Genomic DNA, 23069 nt, shown 5'->3' with positions numbered 1-23069 from the left:
CCATCTTAGGTTCCGAAACAACCTATTTTAAAAGTAGTCCAGTGATACCTTAGAAGGAAATGATAAATGTGTTATTGGAAATCAAGAGAAAAGCCAATTCTAGTTTTAAAATTGGAGAACTTAGCGAAATTGAGTTCTGGTGTCTGTCAGAAGACAGAATTTGAAAGTGATGAACTTGGATATTTAGCCGAGGAGAGTCACAAGCTAAAAGTGGAAAGCACACCCTGATTTCTCCTTGCAGCTTATATTAAAATGTGAGAGGACAGGGATAAGCTGAAAACTGAACTCTTGGGCACAAAGAAACCAGAAATTGATGGTGTAGAAAATTCTAAGTTTCCAGAATGAGAGTCCACAAAGAACAGTGCTCCATGATGGTTTAACTGAACATGGAATCAATCAGCAATTTCGAGAGAAATCAAGGGAAACATCTTTAGGACCCTGTGTTAGGCAATGGTTTCTTAGATTTCACCCCCAAAGCACAAACAAAAAAAGAAAAAACATATAACCTGTACTTCAACAAGATTAAAAACTTTTGAGCACTAAAGGATTTCAACATGAAAGCAAAAAGACAATCTAGAGAAGGGAGGAAATATTTGTAAACCACATATCCAATTAAGGGTTTACTATCCAGAATATATAAAGAAATCCTAAAACTCAACAACAACAAAAAAGAAAAGAACCAAATGCAAACATGGGCAAAAGACTTGAAAATACATTTCTCTCAAAAAGATATACAAAATGGCCAAAAAGCACATGAACAGATGCTCAACATCACTAGTTAGTACAGAAATGCAAGTCAAAACCCATTACTGATATCCCTAGACATCACCAGACATCCCTGAAGATCAAGAAAGTGATGTAATGAGAGGAAGGGGTAGCAAAAGATAAGATAGGATTTAACAAAGGATTACGAGTACTGAATCTTTACATAAATATGAATATAAATATTAAATATATAGATACATATTTTAGATGCTAGGGTATTAGAATAGGTAGAAGGCAATAACTAAAATGGTGGAACTGTAACCCGTAACATTCTTTGAAATCTGCTCTATAGCTACTCATTAAATTGTACTTTGAAAGTTATTACCTTTCTGTATATATCTTATGTTTCACCATAAGGAAATAACTGAAACTGTGGAAATGTAACCCCTAACATTCTTTGAAATTTGCTCTCTAACTACTTGTTAAACCACACTCTGAAAGTCATCACTGTTCTATATATACATTTCACAATAAAAAATGTATTTAAAAAAAAGAAACATGATAAAAGCTGATAACACAGGCTACAAGGAATAGAAAGAGGGTAGAGATCAGGCATTTGATGCTGAAAGACTACAGAATGTTCAGCAGGATTAATTGTATAGATCCAGAAATAGATAGCATAATACTGTGTGATGGTAGCACAATATTTCAAGTACAATGAACAAAGATGTCTGTGAGTAAAGCTGAAAGAGGTGGGCTAGGGGAATGTATGACACCAGACATAAAGATAGATGATAAAGACAAGGACTGTGTAAGTTGGCAAAAACTGGAGTGGCCAAGGACTGTTGCTAAATGTACAAACATAAAAATGTTTTTACATGTGGGAGAACAAATCAATGTCAACCATGCAGAGTGTTGAAAAAGGGATGGTATTTGGGAAAAAACATAATCAAAGCAAACTGGATCTATGCTCAACAGTAACACTGTAACATGCTTCCATTAAATGTAACAAAGGCAATATACCAAAGCTAAATGTGTATGAGAGGGGGATACAGGGGAGGGATATGGGGTTCTTGGTAATGGTGTTGTTTTCTATCCATAATATTATATGGTATTGTATAATATTTTATTTTTCTTTTTATTATCTTTTTTATTATTTGCTAAAAAAAATACTTTTTCACAGTAATCAATATGTTCAAGTGCGGACTGTGGTGATAAATGTGCAACTGTATGATGATACCATGAACAACTGACTGTACACTGTGGATAATTGTATGGTATGTGAATATATGTATAAAATTGTAGGAAAAAATATAAATAGGGGTAAAAGTTTTGGAGAAAACATGGAGAGAGGGATGTACCTATTTACCATTGATGAGGCAGAATGCTGTAGCCTTCCTGGAGGTGAGTGTGGTAGTTCACAAGAAGCTAAGTATGTGGGGGCCATAACCTGCAACCTCATAACCTGAGAGCAGAGACACGAATGGACATTTGCACACTGGTGTTTATGGAGGCAGTATTCATGATTTGCAGTGGGTGGAGGTGGCCTAAGGGTACACCAGCTTGAGGAACAGAATGGTGAACTGTGGTGTATGCATACAATGGAATACTGAGCAACTACGAAAAAGAGCGAAGCTGAGAGACACACAACGAGGTGAATGGATCCTGTAGACAGCATTTTGAGTAAAGTATGCCAGAAACAAAGGCAAACACTATAATGCCTCACCAATATGGACTAACTACAATGTGTAAACTCAGAATTGAATCTTAGAGCACAGCCTAACGGGGAAACAATTATTGTAATGGTCCCTAGATTGTAAGCTCTTAACAGCAGTCAAATCTATTCCTGAATTGTAATGGCTATCTCCAAACTCTGAGGTGCTGATCCCTTTGTGTATAACATGATTGGTCTCTGGAATACTGGGTATCTCTGTAACACCTGAAACTCAAGAGTTAGAGCTCAGCAGATATGAATGTCAGTATTAACGCATACAGCAACTGTCATTTAAAAAAAAAAAAAAAAAAAAAGCTGAAAAAGAGCCCAGACTTCAATTAGAGATATGAATCAAGCAGATCTGGTTAAGACTACGGCAAATCAGGCCAAAGGGTAAAGGCTGAAACTGTGTGTTAAAACTTCAACTTCCATGTACAACCAAGGAAAGAGATGTTTTTTTTTGGTATGGGATCTATATTTTCTAAATAATATAACTTCTACAGTCAATTTGTTCAAACACCGCAATTACATGGAACTTTGAATAGGAAGCAACATACGGTAGGTTTGTATAGGTTAGAGTGAAATAGCAACACATCACAAAGTAATCTGAGCGGAAAATAAAAATACATATGCAGGGCCCCCCTGAGGAGCTGGGGGAAAATGCGGAAGTGTTCTAATTCCTCACCTGGATTGTTGCTGATGTTCTCACAAACACTGAAGACTGACGGCTTGGTATGCTGAGCCCTCTATCTTGGGGCTTGCCCTTATGAAGCTTGTTGCTGCAAAGGAGAGGCTAAACCTGCTTATAATTGTGCCTAAGAGTCTCCCCCTGAGTGCCTCTTTGTTGCTCAGATGTGGCCCTCTCTCTCTAACTAAGCCACCTTGGCAGGTGATTTCACTGCCCTCTTCCCTACATGGGACATGACTCCCAGGGGTATAAATCTCCCTGGCAATGCAGGATATGACTCCTGGGGATGAATCTGGACCCGGAAGTGTGGGATTGAGAACAACTTCTTGACCAAAAGGGGAATCTGAAATGAAACGAAATAAAGCTTCAGTGGCTGAGAGATTTCAAATGGAGTTGAGAGGTCACTCTGGTGGACATTCTTATGCACTATATAAATAACAGTTTTTAGGTTTTAATGTATCGGAATAGCTAGAAATAAATACCTGAAACTATCAAACTGCAACCCAGTAGCCTTGACTCGTGAAGACGATTGTATAACAATGTAGCTCACAAGGAGTGACAGTGTGATTGTGAAAACCTTGTGGATCACACTCCTTTATCTAGGGTATGGATGGATGAGTAGAAAAATGGGGACAAAAGCTAAATGAAAAACAGAGTGGGATGGGAGGGTGATTTGAGTGTTCCTTTTTACTTTTGTTTTTTATTCTTATTCTGATTCTTTCTGGTGTAAGGAAAATGTTCAAAAATAGATTGGGGTGATGAATGCACAACTATATGATGGTACTATGAACAGTTGATTGTACAGCATAAATGACTGTATGGTATGTGAATATATCCCAATAAAACTGAATGTAATTTTAAAAAAATAAAATAAAATAAAAGCAGGTAGCCTGACACCAGAGCCCAAACCCTTAAACGTGTGTATGTGCATGTATCAATCTGTAATGTGTGTAGTATGTGTGTTTTTTAATAAAAATTGCATTAATAATTAATCAGAAAAAAAAAGAAACATGAAATACCACTTCACACTCACTAGAATGGCTATTCATTATTTCAAAGCAAAAAATATGCATTAGAGAGGATGTGGATAAAAAAGAACACTCATTCATTGTTGGTGGAAATGTAAAATGGTGCCACTGCTGGGGAAGACAGTATGGCAGTTCTTCAGAAAACTTCAGTACAGAATTACCATATATCATGGCAATCCCACTTCTAGGTATATATCCTAATGAATTCAAAGCAGGGACTAAGGACAGATGTTTGCACACTAGTGTTCACAACCGCCAAATGATAAAAGGAACCCAAATGTCCATCAACAGAAGAACAGATAAGCAAAAAATGTAGTATATGCATGCAATGGAATACTGTGCAGCCCTGAGAAGGAACAAAGTTCTGATACATGTGGCAACATGGATGAATCTTGAAGACCTCATGTTGAATAACATAAGCCAGATGCAGGAGGACACATACTGTATAATTTCACTAACAGGAAATAATTAGAATAAGCAAATTCATAGAGTCAGAAACTAGAATACAGGTTACCAGGGGCAAGGGTTGTGTTGGGACTGGGGAGTTAATACTTAATTTGTACAGAATTTCTATCTGGCGTGATGGAAAAGTCTGGGTAATGGATATTAATGACGGTAGCACAACACTATGAATATAATTAAAAGCACGGAATCATATATTTGAATATGTATAAAAGGGAAAATTTTAGGTTGTATATATGTTGTTACAATAAAAAATTAAAAAAACAAAAATAACCACATGATAGTACAACACAGTGAACCTTAATGTAAACTATGGAAAACAGTTATAGTGCAATTATAATAATATTTTTTAGTAATTATAAGAAAGGTACAGTAAATTAAGGTGTTAGTAATAATAGGTGGGGTATGTGGGAATTTTCTGTACAACATTTTGGTAAACCTAGAACTTCCCTTGTAATAAAAAAAAAAAAATGTATATTAAAAAAAAAAAAGCAGTAGGATCTCCTGGCACCCTGGCAGGCCCTTCTCCTACCTGTCACCAGTTCATCACAGAGCCAGATTGCATTCCCAGTGTGAAGCTCTGGTCCTGGTTCCAGAGTAGGCACAGCAACATTCCTGTACATACTGGGAACATTTATGTCTGGCCAAATATATCTGAGGATGGCCTGAAGAACTTGCTATCCTGGAACATGCCCTTGGTGTAGAAGGCGGCTCACCAAGGTCTCTTGTAGAATGTCATGGGAGAGCAGTCAAGTAGTGCTGCCTGGAGGAAGGGATTATGGTGTAGGACATAGAGCTCATGTTCCTAGGGATGAGGAGACATTTGGAACCATATAAACAGGGGAATTCCTAGACCAAACATGCATGCCCAAGACAAGACACATGTGCAGAAAGAATCAGGGAATACCCTATGCTTTGGCCTGGACCTACTTCCTAAACTCATTAAATGGATAAGCCATGAAAGAGAGCACTTACACAAGTAAATCTGCAAAGACTGGGAAAGTTGTTTTTGTTTTTTCCTTCTTCCTTTTTTTGGCTAGCTACTGGCAATCAGGGAAAGCTCTGTCATCTGTCATCATACTAGCTGGATACAATGTTAAAGAAACAGACACCTAAGATTACAAATTCAAGTAGTAATACTTTAAAATATCAAAATATCTAGGTTTCAACAAAAAATTACAAAACATTCAAAGACAAAGGAAGCGGTGGCCAAAGGAGAAGATTAAAGCTTTGGAAACCATCAATAAGGAGGACTAGACCTCAGATACACCAAAGGCTTTTAAGAAAATGGTCCTAAATATACTCAGAGACAAAGGAAAATGTAGACAAAGAATTAAAGGAAATCAGGAAAAAAACAGATGAACACAAAGAGAACATCAATAGAGACAAAGAAACTATTACAAGGAACCAAACAGAATGAAGATCACACTAACAGAAATTCAAATTTCTCTAGATGGGTATAACAGAAAGTTGATGCTGCTAGCAGAAAGGATCAGAGAACTTGAAGATAATACAATTTAAATCACTCTGAGAAATAGAAATAAGAATGAAGAAAAATTGACAGAGCCTGAGGAAACTGTAGATCATCAAGCCTAACAACATATGCACCTTGCAAATTCCTAGGAATAGAAAAAGAACAGAGAGAGTATTCAAAGAATAATGGCTAGGCAGAGTCCGCGGCAGGGCCCGGTGGGGGTGCGGCAGGGACGCTCTCAGAGGTACCCTGGGCAGCCCCGGCCATGCTGCCACCCCTGCCCAGAAGAACACTATGTGCCCCAGAGAGGCATCACGTTGAGCCCTCTCCCACCCGGCAGGCTGGGAGAGCTGCCTTGCAACAACCCCAGATGCTGGTTCCTAGGAACAAAACTCTCATATGGTAAAGAGGGAGCCTTAGGAAGAGGACTCCCACCTGGAATGTCGCCCACCATCAGAGCTCCAAAGCCCAGGAGGAAGAGCCCGAGTGAGGGCAGACCCTCCCTCTGATCCTTGGCTCCACCCAGAAGCCACCCAAAACTGTAAGAAAATGGGAGGTTTGAGGCAAGTTTCAGAAGAGATAGCTCCTCCTCCATTGTTCTCTACATGTTTCCTAGAGCAGCAGAAAATGAACAGAACTCAGGAATGATGCACATTCTTGGTGATGTGATTTGCGTTGACCAACTAGAGGAAATCATGCTAAATCCTCATGAGGCATTTAGAGTTCTTGGCATTGAAGTGTATACAGTGTTCCTTTCCTGGTTTTTATATAGGTGGAGACAGGTGCTCTTTGTTCCAGGGAAATGCCTGGAAGAACAAACACTGCTCATCAGTTTGCTCTGCTTCAGCCCCAGGCCAAAGTTACAGTTGCACACATACCAGTTCAAAAATAACCAAGGGTTTCTAGCAGTTTGCTTTGCTTTCTGTCTCTACACACCCCTGGATTGATCTCTTGGGAAGGAGCCAGCAGTTGTGCTAATTTCGCATCTTGGTAGGAGCTGAAAGCTTCAGTCAAGAGCAGCAGTGACCTCCACGTTGCCAAATCCAGTGGTGAAGTCTCAGGCTTCATCTTGCTTGACCGTTTAGTGGCATTTGACATTGTTGATCACTTTTTCCTCCTGATTGAACTTTCTTCACGTGGCTTCCAGAACACAACATTCTCTTAATTTTCCTTCTGCCATTGCTTCCTTCTTTTCCTTTGCCAGTTCCTCCTTTTCTTCCTACCTCTTAATGTTGGAAAGCCCCAAGCTCACTCTTAGTCCTCATCCTTTCTCTGTCTGAGACCTGTACCTCAGTGGTCTCGCATATTCTCCTAAGTACTTCTGGGGCCTGATGACTCCTCATAATCTCTCTGGCCCAGTGTTTTAGTCTCCTGGGCTGCTTAAGCAAATACCATGAAATGATTCAACATAAACAACGGAAATTTATTCGCTCATAGTTTTGAGGCCGGGAGAAGGTCCAAATCAAAGCATCACCAAGGCAATGCTTTCTTTCTGAAGACTGGTGTTCTGGGGCTGGCTGCCAGCGATCCTGGCTTCTTTGTCACTTGGGAAGGCAGATTGTGGCATCTCCTGTTCTCTTCCTTCTTTTCAGAGTTTCGTTGATATCAGCTTCTGGCTTTGGTGGCATTCTCTTTCTCTCTGTCTGAAATTCGTTCTTTTATAAAGGTCTCCAGTAATATGACTAAGAACTGTCCTGATTGAGGTGGGCCACACCTTAACTGAAGTAGCCTCATCAAAAGGTCCTACTTACAATGAGTTTAAACCCACAGGAATGGATTAGGTTTAAGAATATGCTTTTCTGGTGTACATACAGCCCCTAACCACCACATCCAGACCTCTTCCTTCATTTAAGATTCATGTATCTAACTGTCTGCTCTACATCTCCACTTCAATGTTTAAGAGACATAGTTCAACATGGCTACAGCTGACTTACTGGTCACCTCCTTCCCAAACTGGCTTCCCCTGCAGCCTTCCTCTTCTTGATTGATAGCTGACCCCTTGGAATATCCTTGCCCTGTTTGTCCCTCATGCTGCACGTCTTACTTGTCAGCAAAACCTCTTGGCTCTAGATTTAAAATATATCCAGAATCTTCCCTCTTCTGATCATCTGCACTGCAAATACCCTGGCCAACCCCCACATCTCTTTCCTGGATGATGGGAGTAAAACAGCAGGTCTCGCTGCTCCTTACCCCTGACTCCTGAGCTTCTGCCAGAGCACTCCATGGGGAATTAGACTCAGGTTACTGTATAACCCTCCTCTGCCCAACATCTACGTTTTCCTCTAAGTAAAAGCCAGAGCTCTTCCAGTGGGTTATGTGACCCATTCATTCTTTGACCTCACCTCCTTCCAGCCCCTTGGTCACACTGTACCAGCCCTACTAGCCTTCTTGTTGTTCCAGACACATACTGGGCACAATGCCATCTTCATCCTTGTACAAAATGTACCTTCTTCCTGGAGCATGCACTCCCTGGGCCTTATGGCCAACTCCCTCTCCACCTCTGGACCCCACTCAGATGTCACTGCTCAGGGAAGTGCACTCAGACTCCCAGCTCAAAATTGCTTGCTGACACCAGTGTTCCCATTCCCTTACTTGGTCCACTTTATGTTTTTACCATAGCACTTCTCACCTGACATGCTCTACAGGTCACTCATCACTCTGTTTGTTGTTTTGTTTTTCATCTCTTAGACCCCTCTTGAATGACTATAACCTTCCTGAATTGTTGACCAAAGTGTCCCAAGTATCCAGGACAATTCCTGGCAAATAAAAAGTATTCAGAAGTTGAATGAATGAATGAATGAACGAACATGTGCCATTTATTTTCCTTTGTAAGTACGAAGAAGCTTAATTTTTAAATCTAATATTTTTACTTTTTAATAACAGATTTAAATTTTCTTGCTTGAGTGTTTCCTTGTTTTTTGTTTTGTGTTTTACTCAAATATATATTTTATGTACTGTGGGAAAAAAAAAAAAAGAATGGCTAAAAATTCCCTAAATTTAATGTAGACATGAAAATACACATCCAAGACATTCAACAAACTCCAAACAAGATAATACCAAATAGATCCATTCTGCAGCATATTATAATCAAACTGTCAAATACCAGAGATAAAGAGAGAATTCTGAAAGCCACAAGAGAGAAGCAATGTGTCACATACAAGGGAGTTTCAATAAGATTAAGTGCCAATTTTTCAACAGAAACCATGGAGGCAAGAAGACAGAGGCATGACATCTTTTCAGCATTGAAAAGAAACAACTTCCAACCAAGATTTCTATATCCAGCAAAACTGTCTTTCGAAAATGAGTTTGAAATATTTACAGATAAACAGACACTGAGAGAGTTCATAAACAGGAGACCTCCTCTACAAAAAATACTAAAGGGAGTGTTACAGACAGACAGGAAAAGACAGGAGAGAGAGGTTTGGAGAAGAGTGTAAAAATGAAGATATCAGGAGATAGCAAGAGGGTAGAGATCGGGCATTTGAGGCTGAAGGAATATAGAATGTTCAAGAGGATTGACTGTACAGATCTAGAAATGTATATAGCACAATACTGTGTGATGGAAGCACAATATTGGAAGTACACTGAACAAAGATGACTGTGAGTACAGTTGAAAGAGGAATTTAGGGGTATGTATGACACCAGAAGGAAAGACAGAAGATAAAGACTGGGACTGTATAACCTAACGAAACCTACAGTAGTCAGTGATTGTTATTAAATGTACAAATATAAGAATGTTTTTACCTGAGGGAGAACAAATCAATGTGAACTTTGCAACATGTTGAAAATGGGATGGCCTTGGGGGAAAAATAACAATCAAAGCAAAATAGAGACTATAGTTAACAATAACACTGTAATATGCTTCCATTAATTGTAACAAAGGTAATACACCAAAGCTAAATGTCTACATCGGGTGGGAAAAAGGGAGGGGTATGGGATTCTTGGCATTGGTGGTGGTGTCTGACCTTTTTAATGTATTTTTTTGTTGTTGTTTTTGAGTCTTTTTTTAATTCTTTTTTTCTCCTCTTTCTCTTTCTTTGAGGAAGAAATGGAAATGTCCTCATATAGATTGTAGTGGTGAATGCGTAACCATGTGGTTATACCAGGAATCATTGATTGTTTACTTAGGAGGGAATGCATGGTGTATGAATAAAACTGTTTAAAAAATACTTAGGAGGGAATGCATGGTGTATGAATAAAACTGTTTAAAAAATAAACAGAGGGATACAAGTGCTGGAAAAAATGCTGAGAGAGGGATATACCTATTCACTGTTGATGGGGAAGTAAAATGTTGCGGCCCATCTGGAGGGCACTGTGATAGTCACAGAAAGCTAAGCATGGGGTTGCCATATGGTCCTACAACCTTGTTACTGGGTACATACTTGGAAGAATTGAGAACAGGAACACAAATGGACATGTGCACAGCGGCAATATTTACGATTCACAATGGATGGAGGTCGCCTAAGTGTACATCCACTGAACGATGGAATGGCAAACTGTGGTGTATACATACAATGGAATATTGAGTGACTATGAGAAGGAATGAAGTTGTGAGGTATACAACTAGGTGAATGGACCTTGAGGGCAGTATGTTGAGTGAAATAAACCAGAAATGAAAAGACAAACATTATAATGCCTCACTAATATGGAATAACTATAATGTGCAAACTCTGAGAATTGAATCCGAGAGTACACGTTATCAGAGGACGAATTATGGTAAAGGTTCCTAGAGCAGTTACATCTATTCCAGAGTTGTAAGGGCTATTTGCAAATTCTGAGATGCTAAGACTTGGTTGGTCCCTGGAACTTTGGGTATCTGTGTGATGTGACACCGGAGACTCAGAGCCAGAGTGCAGCAGCTATGAATGTTAGCATTACCACATAAAGCAAACGTTAAAGAGGCTGAAAAAGAGATCAGACTTCAATTAGAGATTGAAGGACTAAGGTAAATCAGACTAAAGAGTAAAGGATGATGTTGACAGTGTTTTAAAACTTTAACTTCTGTGTGAGACCAAAGAAAGAGATGCAAAATCTATATTTTCTGTAGCACACTATATAATTTAACTTGTAGGGTTAGTTTATTCAAACACCTTAATTACACGGAACTTTGAATAGGGAATGATACCTGGTTGGTTTTTACAGGTTAGTGTGAAGCCCCAATACATCCCAAGTAATTTGGGCAGAGAATAACAATGTATTTGCAAAATCCCCTTGAGGGACTGGGGAAAAATGTGGAAATATTAAATTTCCCCACCTGGAGAATTACTGATATTCTCACAAGCATTGAGGACTACCAATTTAGAAGGCCGAGCCCTTGATCTTGGGGCTTGTTTTTATAAAGCTTGTAACTGCAAAGGACAGGTTCAGCCTACTTATAATTGTGCCTAAGAGTCATCCCCAGAGAACCTCTTTCGTTGCTCAGATGTGGACTCTCTCTATAAGCCAACTTGGCAGGTGGACTAGCTGCCTTCCCCCCACTGTGGGCCATGACTCCCAGGGATGTAAATCTCCCTCGCAACGTGGAATGTGACTCCTAGGGATGTACCTGGACCTGGCATCATGGGATTGAGAAAGCATTCTTGACCAAAAGGGGGAAGAAAAATGATACAAAATAAAGTTTCAGTTGCTGAGAGACTTCAAATGGAGTCAAGAGGTGATTCTGGAGGTTATTCTTATGCACTATATAGAAACCCCTTTGTAGTTTTTAGTGTATTGGAATAGCTAGAAGGAACTACCCAAAACTGTCAAACTGCAACCCAGTGGCCTTGATTCTTGAAGATGACTGTATAACTACGTGTCTTACATGGGGTGACTGTGTGATTGTGAAAACATTATGGCTTACACTCCCTTTATTCAGTGTATGGACAGATGAGTAGAAAAATGGGGACAAAAATTAACTGAAAAATAGGATGGAATGGGGGGGGTGGGATGTTTCAGATGTTCTTTTTTACTTTTATTTTTATTGTTATTTGTATTTTTTTGGAGTAAAGAAAATGTTCAAAAATTGATTCTGGTGATGAAGCACAACTATACGATGGTACTGTGAACAATTGATTTTATATTGTGGATGATTGTATGGTATGTGATTATATCACAATAAAGCTGAATTTTAAAAATATCAATGTATCAAAATGCTGTGGAGAATCAAATGATTAATAACACCATGAATGGCTTCCTTAAGCAAGTGGACTTTGCTAAATCCATTAAGGAGTGTTTTAAAACACTTAAAGAGAACCAAAGCACACACACTTAAAGATGCTAAAACTCTGAATAGTTCTATGGTTTGTTTTCCTCAACAGATGTGCATCCTTCAAGCCCAGAATTCATCAGATGCTTATTAAATTAATCTGTACTTTCAGTTTTTACATGACATTCTACTCTAGTTTAATAAATATGCCACCACATGAAAGCAGAATTCCACTGGTGCATTATGGCATTCAATATTGGCAGATTACCTTCACTGTGCAAAAAAATACATTAAGATTCATAATAATGCAGCCAAATGTGTGCTCGCTATATATATAGTATCTTCACCATTATTCTTGAATTGGCCAATTTCTATCTAACTTTGAAGCACAACATAACTGCTTTTAACTAAAGTCCAAGTGACACCTGGTACCTGAAAGAAATACACATTAACTCACTCAGCACTTCACACATTAACTAGAAATTCAACCAAATATTCGAGTTCTAGGAAATACTGTAGTAATTTAATAGTCCACTTAAATTTCCTAGAAAATTTACTTCATATAATACCATAATTTCCTTATTCAATAAAATGAAATTGGTACAGACATATCAGAAATAGGATTGGACTGGGAGTCAAGAGGCCTAGATTCCAGTGTGTCTCATTATCTAGGTATACAATCTTGAGCAGGTCACACAGCTTCTTTGCGCTTAGGTATTCTCAGCTGTAAAACAAAAAGGTCTAACTAGACTATCTCCATGTTTTCTTCTAGGTTTATGATTCCATAATCATGAAACACAAGAAACACAAGCATTAATCAGACGGATCCCATTAAAGACAAAGTGATCTTGTGTATTGATTGATTTGGAAAACATTTATCTTCAGAGAATCTAAATGCTTCCATACAAACAGCTCCTTGAGCATGTTATTGTTTAACCAGGTGAAAAAAGCAATCAAAACCCACTAAAAACAGAGTCATTAAGCAATTCTTGCATCATAGCCTAAATGACTGGAAAATGGTTAAGATGTTTTGGAAAATAGAAGGTGTCTTAGAAGTCCAGGATGGGACAGTTATAAAGGCAACTAATAGAGAGTGCTAGCTAACCATTGCTACTTAGTCTATGTGAGAAATAGTGTCTCAGGAAACCATCCCATTACTTTTGGGATCAATATTCCCAACCTGAGTCAAAATTGGAAATAACCAGGCAATTAGAGCAGTACCTCTGGTGTCTCCTCCTACTCAATCTTTGCCAGCCCAAGCTTTTTGATTGTCTTCAACAAGTGTAATAATAATAATAATAATAATAGTAATAATTAGTAGCAAACACTAGAGAGGGCCAGCAAGAAATCTGTATAGCTGAAACGTTGCACAAGAATAAAACGCAAATGGAAAATTACTTTAACATTTAGTGTCAGTTCAAAAATTCTGGATTTGGATCTCTTATCAAATCTTGTTTGTACCTGCAACTGACAAATGGCTGATACCACATTTAGCTCACTTTTCCTAATGCTCTATTACATATCTCAAGCATAGAATTAAGGACTTGTCTATTACCACCTAATGACCTAATATCAATATTTTTAATGGAAACCCAGACTCTAAACAAAGCATTTAATACATCCAAGAACATTACAAAAATCTCACTTACCTATCACCCCTACAAATTATTTTATTCATTTTACTTTCTAAAAGAAAAAGTCATATTAACACCTTTAGAACAGAAAAAAAAAATATGAAACTATTAGACATCCATATGCAGCAATATGAATATAGACACAGTCCTAACACCTTTCACAAATATTAAATTGAAATGAATCTTAGACCTAAATGTAAAATACAAAACTATAAAACTTCTGGAAGATATCACAGGAGAAAATATAAGTAACTTTGGGTTTGGTGATGAGTTTTTAGATACAGCACCAAAAGCACTATCCATGAAAGAAAGAAATCAGTAAGTTGGCTTCAACAAAATTTAAAGGTTTGGCTCTGTGAAAGACTCTGTTAAGAAAATGGAAGACAGATATTTGAAAAACAAGTATCTGATAAAGAATTTGTATACAAAATATACAAAGAACTCTTAAAACTCAACAACCCAACTTAAAAAAATAAGAAAACAATCCAATTTAAAAATAGGCAAAAGAGTTGAACAGACAACTCACCAAAGAAGATTCAGATGGCAAATAAGCAAATGAAAAGATGTTCAACATCATACGTCATTAGGAAATTGCTAATTAAAACAATGAGATACCACCACACATCTATTAGTATGGCTAAAATACAAAAAATTGACCATACTAAATTCTGACAAGGATGTGGAAGACCAGGAATGCTAACTCCTGTAATGCACAAGGTACAAATACTTTGGAAGACAGTTTGGCAGTTTCTTAGAAAGCTAAACATAGTCTTGCCATACAATCCAGCAAACATGATCCTAGGTATTTACTCAAAGGAGCTGAAAACTTGTGTCCACGTAAAAACCTGAACGCGAATGTTTATAGTAGTTATATTCATAATCACCCCAAACTGGAAGCAACCAAGATGTATGTCAATAGATGAATGGATAAACAAACTATGGTGCATCCATACAATGGAACAGTATTAAGTAGCATAAAGAAGTGCTCTTATCAAGCCACAAAAAAATACGGAGGCATCTTAAATGCATATTGCTAAGTAAAAGAAACTAGTCTGAAAAGGCAACATACTATTTGTTTCCGTATATGACATTTTGGAAAGGCAAAACTTTAAAGACAGTAAAAAGATCAGTGGTTGCAAGGGGATTTTTAGAGATTTTAGGATGGTAAAACTATTCTATATGAACTATAATGGTAGATGCGTCATTATGCATTTGTCAAAACTTAGAGAACTGAACAACATAGAGTATAAACTATGGACTACAGTTAATAATACTGTATCAATATTGGTTTACTAATCGTAACAAACACCACACTAATTCAAGATGTTAATAATAGAGGAAATGGGAGGCAGCAAGTTATAGAACTCTATGTACTATCCACTCAATTATTCTGTAAATCTAAAACTGTTCTAAAACAGTCTTTCTACGACTACTGAAATAAAAAATGAAAGTGAAAAGAAAAAACTAAAGTCTTAACTCCCCCAAAAATAATAGACTCAGGCACCCACAATCTCAAATAGTAGAGACTGCCACTGTAGACTATGGAAATTCTAATAAAGTGAAAAAAAATTGAGACTTTAATACAATACCATCTTCATAAGGAATTAGAATAATATGAATATGTTCCATCTATTATCTGAGATAAGAGGGACAATCCTAAATAAAATGCTCATATCTTAAAACTGCCTTCCATCACTTGAGGAATGTAAAGTTTACAAATTTTCTTCCCCTTGCCTTTTTTCTGGCATTGGTCACTTCTTTGATCACCTCCATCAGAGAGACCTTCAAGAAATGAAGAGGAAATTCAGCTAGGAATTTACAATTTAGCCTGAAGAAGCTAACAAGACATTTGGTGATTGGCATGGACTTTCAAGCACAGACACACAGACACACACACACACACACACACACACACACACAAACCATAAACAGTTCCACATCATTGGTTAATGCTAAAAAGTAAATTAAAGTGTATTTAACTTATCAAGAGGAACATAACTGTATGGTACTTTCAATCAGAGGCCCCAAAGTCCCCAATATCCCTTTTTCTAGGCTAAGGAGTTAGAATGCAGAAGCAACAGACAGCAATGTGGGTCCTATGCTGTTTTTCTTTGGTAAATTCATGTGGCATTTTGATGGACATATCAAAGCTGTAGTGCTTCTACAGGCTTTATCCAGCACCCAGAGTGGTGCTGTACCAAGTCATCCTTGGTGGCAAGGGCAATGGCTACCTGTCAACCCAAGTTCTCTGTGCAAGGCAGAACTCAAGAGAATATCCCATCCCCCATATGTCCATATGTTCATTGGGATGGGTGAGAGATTACCAAAGAACAGTCTCCATCCCTAGTACTCCACTCCCCATCGTAACTGCACTGCCCACCTAGAGATTCTGGGTGAGAGAGACCACAGCAGTCCAGGGACAGTCCATCTGTCTTCCTTCCTTACCAGAACATTCCTACTATGGGCAAAGCATGATTTTCTTACCAGGATGGTTTCTCTTCAGGTCATTTCTGGGATACTACACTAGATCTTCTTCATAGTTTCTCAAAGATGCTTGGCTCTTTCTGGTGCATGCTATGTGCCAACTATAATCTCAGCAAGTTAAGGTCTTTTTTTTTTTTAGCTCAGAAAACTCAAGAACATGTCCTGAGGATTTATTAAGAACCCAAACTGAAAAGTAAGAAGGATGTGCCCTATGAACTCTTATGGCGCACACACAGATAAAAACCATAGCAACAGGTATATGGGTAAGGGCAAAGCCCACTGCTGAAAGAATAGGTTTGCAAGGGCTTATCACTAAATAAAAAATCATCAGCAGAAGGTTCTCTTCTGGTTTAGTTTAAGACATACGTGAAGAAAAATTTATCCTAATACCGCCATATCCATTTTTTTTAGCAACTATAGTAAAAGATGTTCAACTACGGACTATAGTAAGCACTGCTGACAAAACTGGTTTTAATAAGTGAATGACAACAAATTAAAGATGCATGAAGCTACCTAATGTTAAGCATTTGAAATGACAATCATCTTTAACCAATGTTTTCAGTCATCCTGTATAAATCAATATAAAAATACAAGTTCTTTAGTAACATGTTCACTGATATAGATGAAATTATATAACCTAAATCTACTGAGGGTTTTTACATTTGAAAAATAATCTGATGAACTCAAAACCACAAAACATGAAGGGGGTGGGGAGGGAAGGAATCTGAAACAGATGGCATCTCTCTAATTTTTTTTTCAGAGTCCATCTTGAACACAATCCCAATAATGTCAAAATCCAATTTAGCTCTCCAAATAAATAATCTACAAAATTTAAAATGATAATTCTGAAGTAAATTCATTCCTTTTTTTTTTCCTCTCAGATTCTCAAAGGTTCTGTATTTCACAGAAATAAGTAGAAGCAGTTGAGACATTAAGGACAGAATAACTATCATTCCAAAAATTCAAAAGTTCTTTTAGGAAAATACATTTCTGCTTATCTAAAGTCATTAAAGCAGTTTCCATAAAGATTGGTGCTATTAAAATCTGCCCACAATTTAAGCCTTTTTTTCTGGATACAATGATTATTTATTTTTATTAGAGACCATACCATACCTCCATAAAAGAAACATGCTTCATAAGAGAAACAGAGTCTGGAAGAATACTCATTTGGTCTAAGAAAAAAGAAAGGACTGCCTAGATATTTTTTTTTAGCATTTTCACAGTAACTCTTTCACTCCTGTCCTTGGCAGTACCAATAAAATTAACTATTTTGTTTATTATATGATTCTAGTGTATGGTACCTAAACCTTCCCAATCTTTCCTAAAACTTCCTGATATCATCCAAGAGATGACAGATTTCCTGACAAGCAAATTCATAACTGACAACTGCAAAGATCCTTGGAACAGCCACATAGTTTGAGTGGAAAAGGCCATCAAGGAAAAGTATCATCTCTAACAGTCTATATTGGTTGCATACAATTTAGATAGACATTTTACTCTAATAGCAAGTATCCTTTTATACAAAAATAAATGGTTTATTAAAGTTTTGTGAAGATAGGAAGAAAGTGAGTGGTCCTGATGGCTTTATCAAAGCAAGATAATATGACCTCAATTTTAAGATTCAAAAGGTGATAAAAAGTGATCATAGCAATCATGATCATAGCAAAATGTTTCAAAACATACTAAAGACTTTACACTCTCAAAAGAGCCATCTGGAAAAGCAGAACAACCTTACCAAAAGTTCTACAACTGCAGCAAAATGTAATTTCAACTCTGTTTAAAAGACAGAGACACAGGGAAGAAATATATTTGAAATTTTGTCTCAAATTTAGGCAAATACCCATAAACCTTCTTACAAAGTTATACTGAATTAGAAACTTTCTATTTATATTATATTGTAATATTGAATTACAAACCTTGCACCCACTTTTTACACACACACACAAATCTATTTATTATAAAGCAAGTTATTTTGTCCTTTGAGCATAAAGTACATTAAAAAATTAAAAATTACTAACTACAAGCTATGTCAAAAAGCAAATGATATTACCTGAAAATCAAATAGCTTACATATAACTGTATCATTTTAAATCCACAAAACAAATGAACATTGACTTCACATTTCTTAGATTTATTTCTGCATTCTGAACGTGAAATTCATTCCAGTTTCATTTATTTTACAGATTTGTACACATAAGTATTCCATAAGTTTTCCTAATAATTTTAGTCTAATTAAGATGAGTCATGCTACTGATGTTGGTTTTAATCTTAAAATTACAACTACTTTCTATTTTATGCTCCAATTATAATTCTTTAAAAAAAAACATTAAGATTTACGTACATAAATTTTTAATGTTTTTCTTATCAATCTATACTGTATATGTCACATACCTGAGAAAATTCTTTGACATATGTTAGTCATTTCAATAAATGCACATATTCTGCTTTTTTATTTTAAGAAATCACTGAACTTAAATTTCATGCTACTTACGGTTAACTTCCAGAAGCCACTGAAAGTCCTGTTGCATACATATGTCTTGGAACATTATAATCCAGTCCCCTTCCTATCTCAAACCTTGTTTCACAAAACTGGGATACCACTGACTGTGTAAGACTAATGCTAATGATTCATTTTGCAACTTGAAGGTGTTTATGTTGAAAATGGGCTGTTATTTAAATATATTACTTCCCTCATAATATTGATAAGAATTATAACTCATTTTTCTTACGAGGAAACTGAGGATCTGGTAAGTTCCACGATTTGCCCAAGGTCAACAACTAGCAAACGGCAAAGCCTGGGTTCAATCTCAGATTTACCTACTTCAAGCCAATTCTTCCACTTGACCACAATAATCTACTTAAAAAATTAAGGAGGCTCAACAGCAGAGAATCTTGTCTCTATGAACTTGCACATATCTATTCTGAGACATCTATCACCACAAAGTACCTAGCAATGCAGTCACTGATTGAAATATAAATGGAAGTATCTTTCTGCTTCATTTAAACTGACAGGTAAGAAAGACGGTTGGAAAAGGCTTGCCTCAACATGTCTCGCCTGGACCTCTACATCTAAATGGTTCCTCCAGCCTATTTATTTTAAAAACACATAACGAACGTCTACCATACTAGGCTACGACCGACTAGCCTATAGTTTGGTGCTTTTCGGAGATACACTTTTCTAAGATGATTTATATCAGATTCAACATCGGGCTGGGAGACTTGGCCAAATATGCCATTCCGGGACTTTCCAAACATCTGAAAAATCATTTGTGGGCAACGAATCCAGTTCCACCTTTTTTCTTTTACGCCTTGATGACTGCCCACTTGGGGGGCACTATTACTATAGGCCGCTGGGGTGAGGCAGCAGTAAAGGAAGAAGTGGGGGAAGCGCACGGAAGTTGGGTGGAAAGAAGTCTCCTTACCCCCTCTTCTGCCCTAGCTCCGCCAAGGGCGGTTCCCTGCGGTGCCCGGTCGACTCGAAACCTCCCGAACCTCGAAGTCGGGCTGTGATCCAGCGAGGAGGCAGGGAATGAGAGCAATGGAAGCATGGGCTTGCTCAGCCACTCCGCCGAGGTCCATGTCTTCCTTTCGGCCTCAGAAGATGCTCCTTTCCAGAGCGAGCCCTCCAGGTAGTAAAAGCCCTGTCCGCACCGGCCGAAGTCTGCCTTAGACAGGGCGCCTCCTTCGCCTATCTCGAACCCGCACCTGAAACCGTCCCCCCGCGGTGTCCCCAGCACTTCCATTCCGACGTTGGAAACCTCTACACACACACACACACACACGCCAGTCTGCACTCCACCCGGGATGCCGGCGTACTCCCGTCCCTACGCGGGAAAGGGCTCCCTACCACACACACACGCTCAAACCCCAGGCTTTCGGACCCCGTCGAAGCCGGAGCGCGTACCTGATCCGGCCCGGCTCAGGGATTCAGGTGCGGAGGACGAAGTCCCTTCCTGGAGGTGCTGAGTGCTCCTCTACCCACCCACAGCGGTGACTTCTCTCTTTCCAAGAGAGGGAGGGAGTAGAGGCGCCGGAGGGCAGGGGGGAGGCGAGGAGCGAAGGGGCGGCAGGAGCCGAACCGGAATCGCTAACGTTGGACCCACCCTCGGCCCGGAGCCCACACAGCACCCTAGCACTCCGGATAGGACAAACGGAGAGCAGGCGGGGAGACATTGATACAACCATTTCCGGGTCATCCCCTCTGCTGCCCCTCCTTAGCAACCGCGTGGAGTTGCTAAGGGGAAGTGCCTTCAAAGACGCCCGCCCCCATATCTTGGGGAACTATCAGGAGGTATCTGGGAGCTTTGAGTTCTCCTTTCGCAACACCCCCTTACTTTCTGCTTCTGATCTTAGACCAAGCTCACGCTTCGCTGCCAATGTCATAAAGCCCATCCCACTCTTCATTCAACTGTACCCTCTCTCAACCCCGAGCTACTGTATACACCTGTTCCCTCGCGCGGACTCCGAGGCAGGAATTCTCCTAAGGATCTATCACTCCTAAGGATCTATCCCTCGCGTAAGTTATTTCCTGGCGGTTTAGAAAGCATCTCCCTCTGGTGGATTTTCAGGTTTGTTTCAACCAGGCTTTTTAAGTCTTCAATGTTAGGAAAGCTTTCTCACGCACTTCGTTCATTAACAGCCCCAGAAGCAGAATGGTGAGAAAAGTTTTCTCTTCACCTGTTTTTTCTTTTGTACGAATTGCACATGTACATGTTCTGGAAATCACCTAGTTAAAGGAAGGAGCAAGAAAAGATTCAATGTAAATAGACTAGATGATTTTAATCCTTAAAAGAGAAAGAATGAGAAAAGGTCGAAGGAGGCCTGTAATTAAGTTGGGAGGTAAAGAGACATCTAGCCCTCCACTCAGAATAAACTTTCAAACCCACAGTGTGGGCAAACAAAATATATTTATGAGACCTCATTTATTCTTGTGTCAGGTGATTTTGAGTTTGAAAATATTGGGAAAATAATTGGAGTAAAAAGACCACAGAAAAATGGCCCTTATCATTATGGTAATTGAATATTCAGAGAAATGCAATTGGACATTCAGAGAAAATTGAGTAAAAATATTTCCTTCACTTTCCTTTCTTCGAATGGGCCCTAGAGCTTTTCTTAAGAGTAGTTACGGAATTTGTTCTGTATTCCATGGAATTGAATGTAGTTGCAAGTGCAGGCTTCAATTTTATTGGTCATGATAACCTTTTAGTCAATGATAGTGGACTGTTGTCCACCTTAGATGGGACAAAAAGGAAACGAGCTTTGGTAACTTAAAAGAAACAGCACGGGGAACCTAAGATGGCGGCTAGGTGAGACAGGGCAAAAAAACACCTCCGTGAAAAATCCTAGATAAAAACCAGGAAGTGGCCTAGAATACCACTTCCAGCGATGCACCAGCTGGACAAGGTCTGCTAAAACCACAGGGACCGTGCACTTGGTGAAACCGGGAATCTGCTTTCTGAAACGAGTGAGTAAGCTAGCTGAAAGTCCCGCGGCCCTGCTGCGGTGCGGGGAAACTGCAGGTTGGCGTTTGGAGACGGACTAGTTCTTTTTTTAAAAAAAACAAAAAAACAAAAAAAAAACGGGAGCTCCTGCAAATACGGCAGTGAGTACTGCACAGTGAAGCACTGCAGGAGCGGGCTGTAGCCAACGCCTTGGTGTTGGCCATGGAGGATAGCCTTCCCCACACCTGCTGCTGATTGTCCCGGAGCCACAGGGACAGAGGGGAGAGCCAAAAGGAGAAAGAAACCGCACCCTTTGCAGCCGGCTTCCCACAGCACCCCGCAGATGCCACAATATCGGCTGTGGACAGTGGCCTTGGGTGCAACCACAGCTAGCTGTCCCAGAGCTGGGAAGGCGGAGCTGTGCGAAAAGGGGGGGTTGAGACACCCCATTCAGCCATTTCTGCATCAGGCTGGGAGCGCCCCTGCACAGCCCAGCAGCCCGGGGCTTCCCTTGAGGGAAGGCGTGCACTTGTGAGGTAGCACAGCCTTCCCTCAGCAGAGGTCCTGGAAAATCACAGCTATCAAGCAAAGCAAATGCCAAGAGGCCAAAAACAACAGAAAATCTTAAAGCATTTGCTAAAACCAGACGATATGGAGAACCCAATCCCAAACACCCAAATCAAACAATCGGAGGAGACACAGTACTTGGCGCAATTAATCAAAGGACTATGGTCAAAGAATGAGAGCATGACACAGAATATAAAGGACATGAAGAAGAACATGGCACAGGATATAAAAGACATAAAGAAGACCCTAGAAGAGCATAAAGAAGAAATTGCAAGAGTAAATAAAAAAATAGAAGATCTTATGGAAATAAAAGAAACTGTTGGCCAAATTAAGACTCTGGATATTCATAATACAAGATTAGAGGAAGTTGAAAACAACTCAGCGTCCTAGAAGACCACAGAACAGAAAATGAAAAAACAAAAGAAAGAATGGAGAAAAAATCAAACTGGATCTCAGGGATACGATAGATAAAATTAAACATCCAAATTTAAGACTCATTGGTATCCCAGAAGGGGAAGAGAAAGGTAAAGGTCTAGAAAGAATATTCAAAAAAATTGTTGGGGAAAAATTCCCAAACCTTCTACACAATATAAATACACAAAGCATAAATGCCCAGCAAACTTCAAATAGAATAAATCCAAATAAACCCACTCCAAGACATATTCTGATCGGACTGTCAAATACT

General features: G+C 38.9%; 1 protein-coding gene across 7 annotated transcripts in view; it reads right to left on the bottom strand.

The window, feature by feature from the left end:
- The window catches only part of CSNK1G1 (casein kinase 1 gamma 1), a 223355-nt gene extending 202873 nt beyond the window's left edge, over positions 1–20482 (bottom strand). For 5 of the 7 annotated variants that reach the window (XR_005216446.1, XM_037833721.1, XM_037833723.1 and 2 more), the window contains exon 1: positions 20281–20482. The gene's annotated coding sequence lies outside the window, so the exon portion shown is untranslated. The remainder of the gene's footprint in view (positions 1–20280) is intronic. The other 2 variants (XR_005216447.1, XM_037833726.1) reach the window with 1 other exon arrangement.
- Positions 20483–23069: the final 2587 nt, after the last annotated feature.

This window comes from Choloepus didactylus, chromosome 4 (assembly GCF_015220235.1).
Source record: "Choloepus didactylus isolate mChoDid1 chromosome 4, mChoDid1.pri, whole genome shotgun sequence".
Taxonomy (NCBI): Eukaryota; Metazoa; Chordata; class Mammalia; order Pilosa; family Megalonychidae; genus Choloepus; species Choloepus didactylus.
The sequence above is the reverse complement of the archived record's forward strand: the minus strand, read 5'-3'. Positions and strand labels throughout refer to the sequence as shown.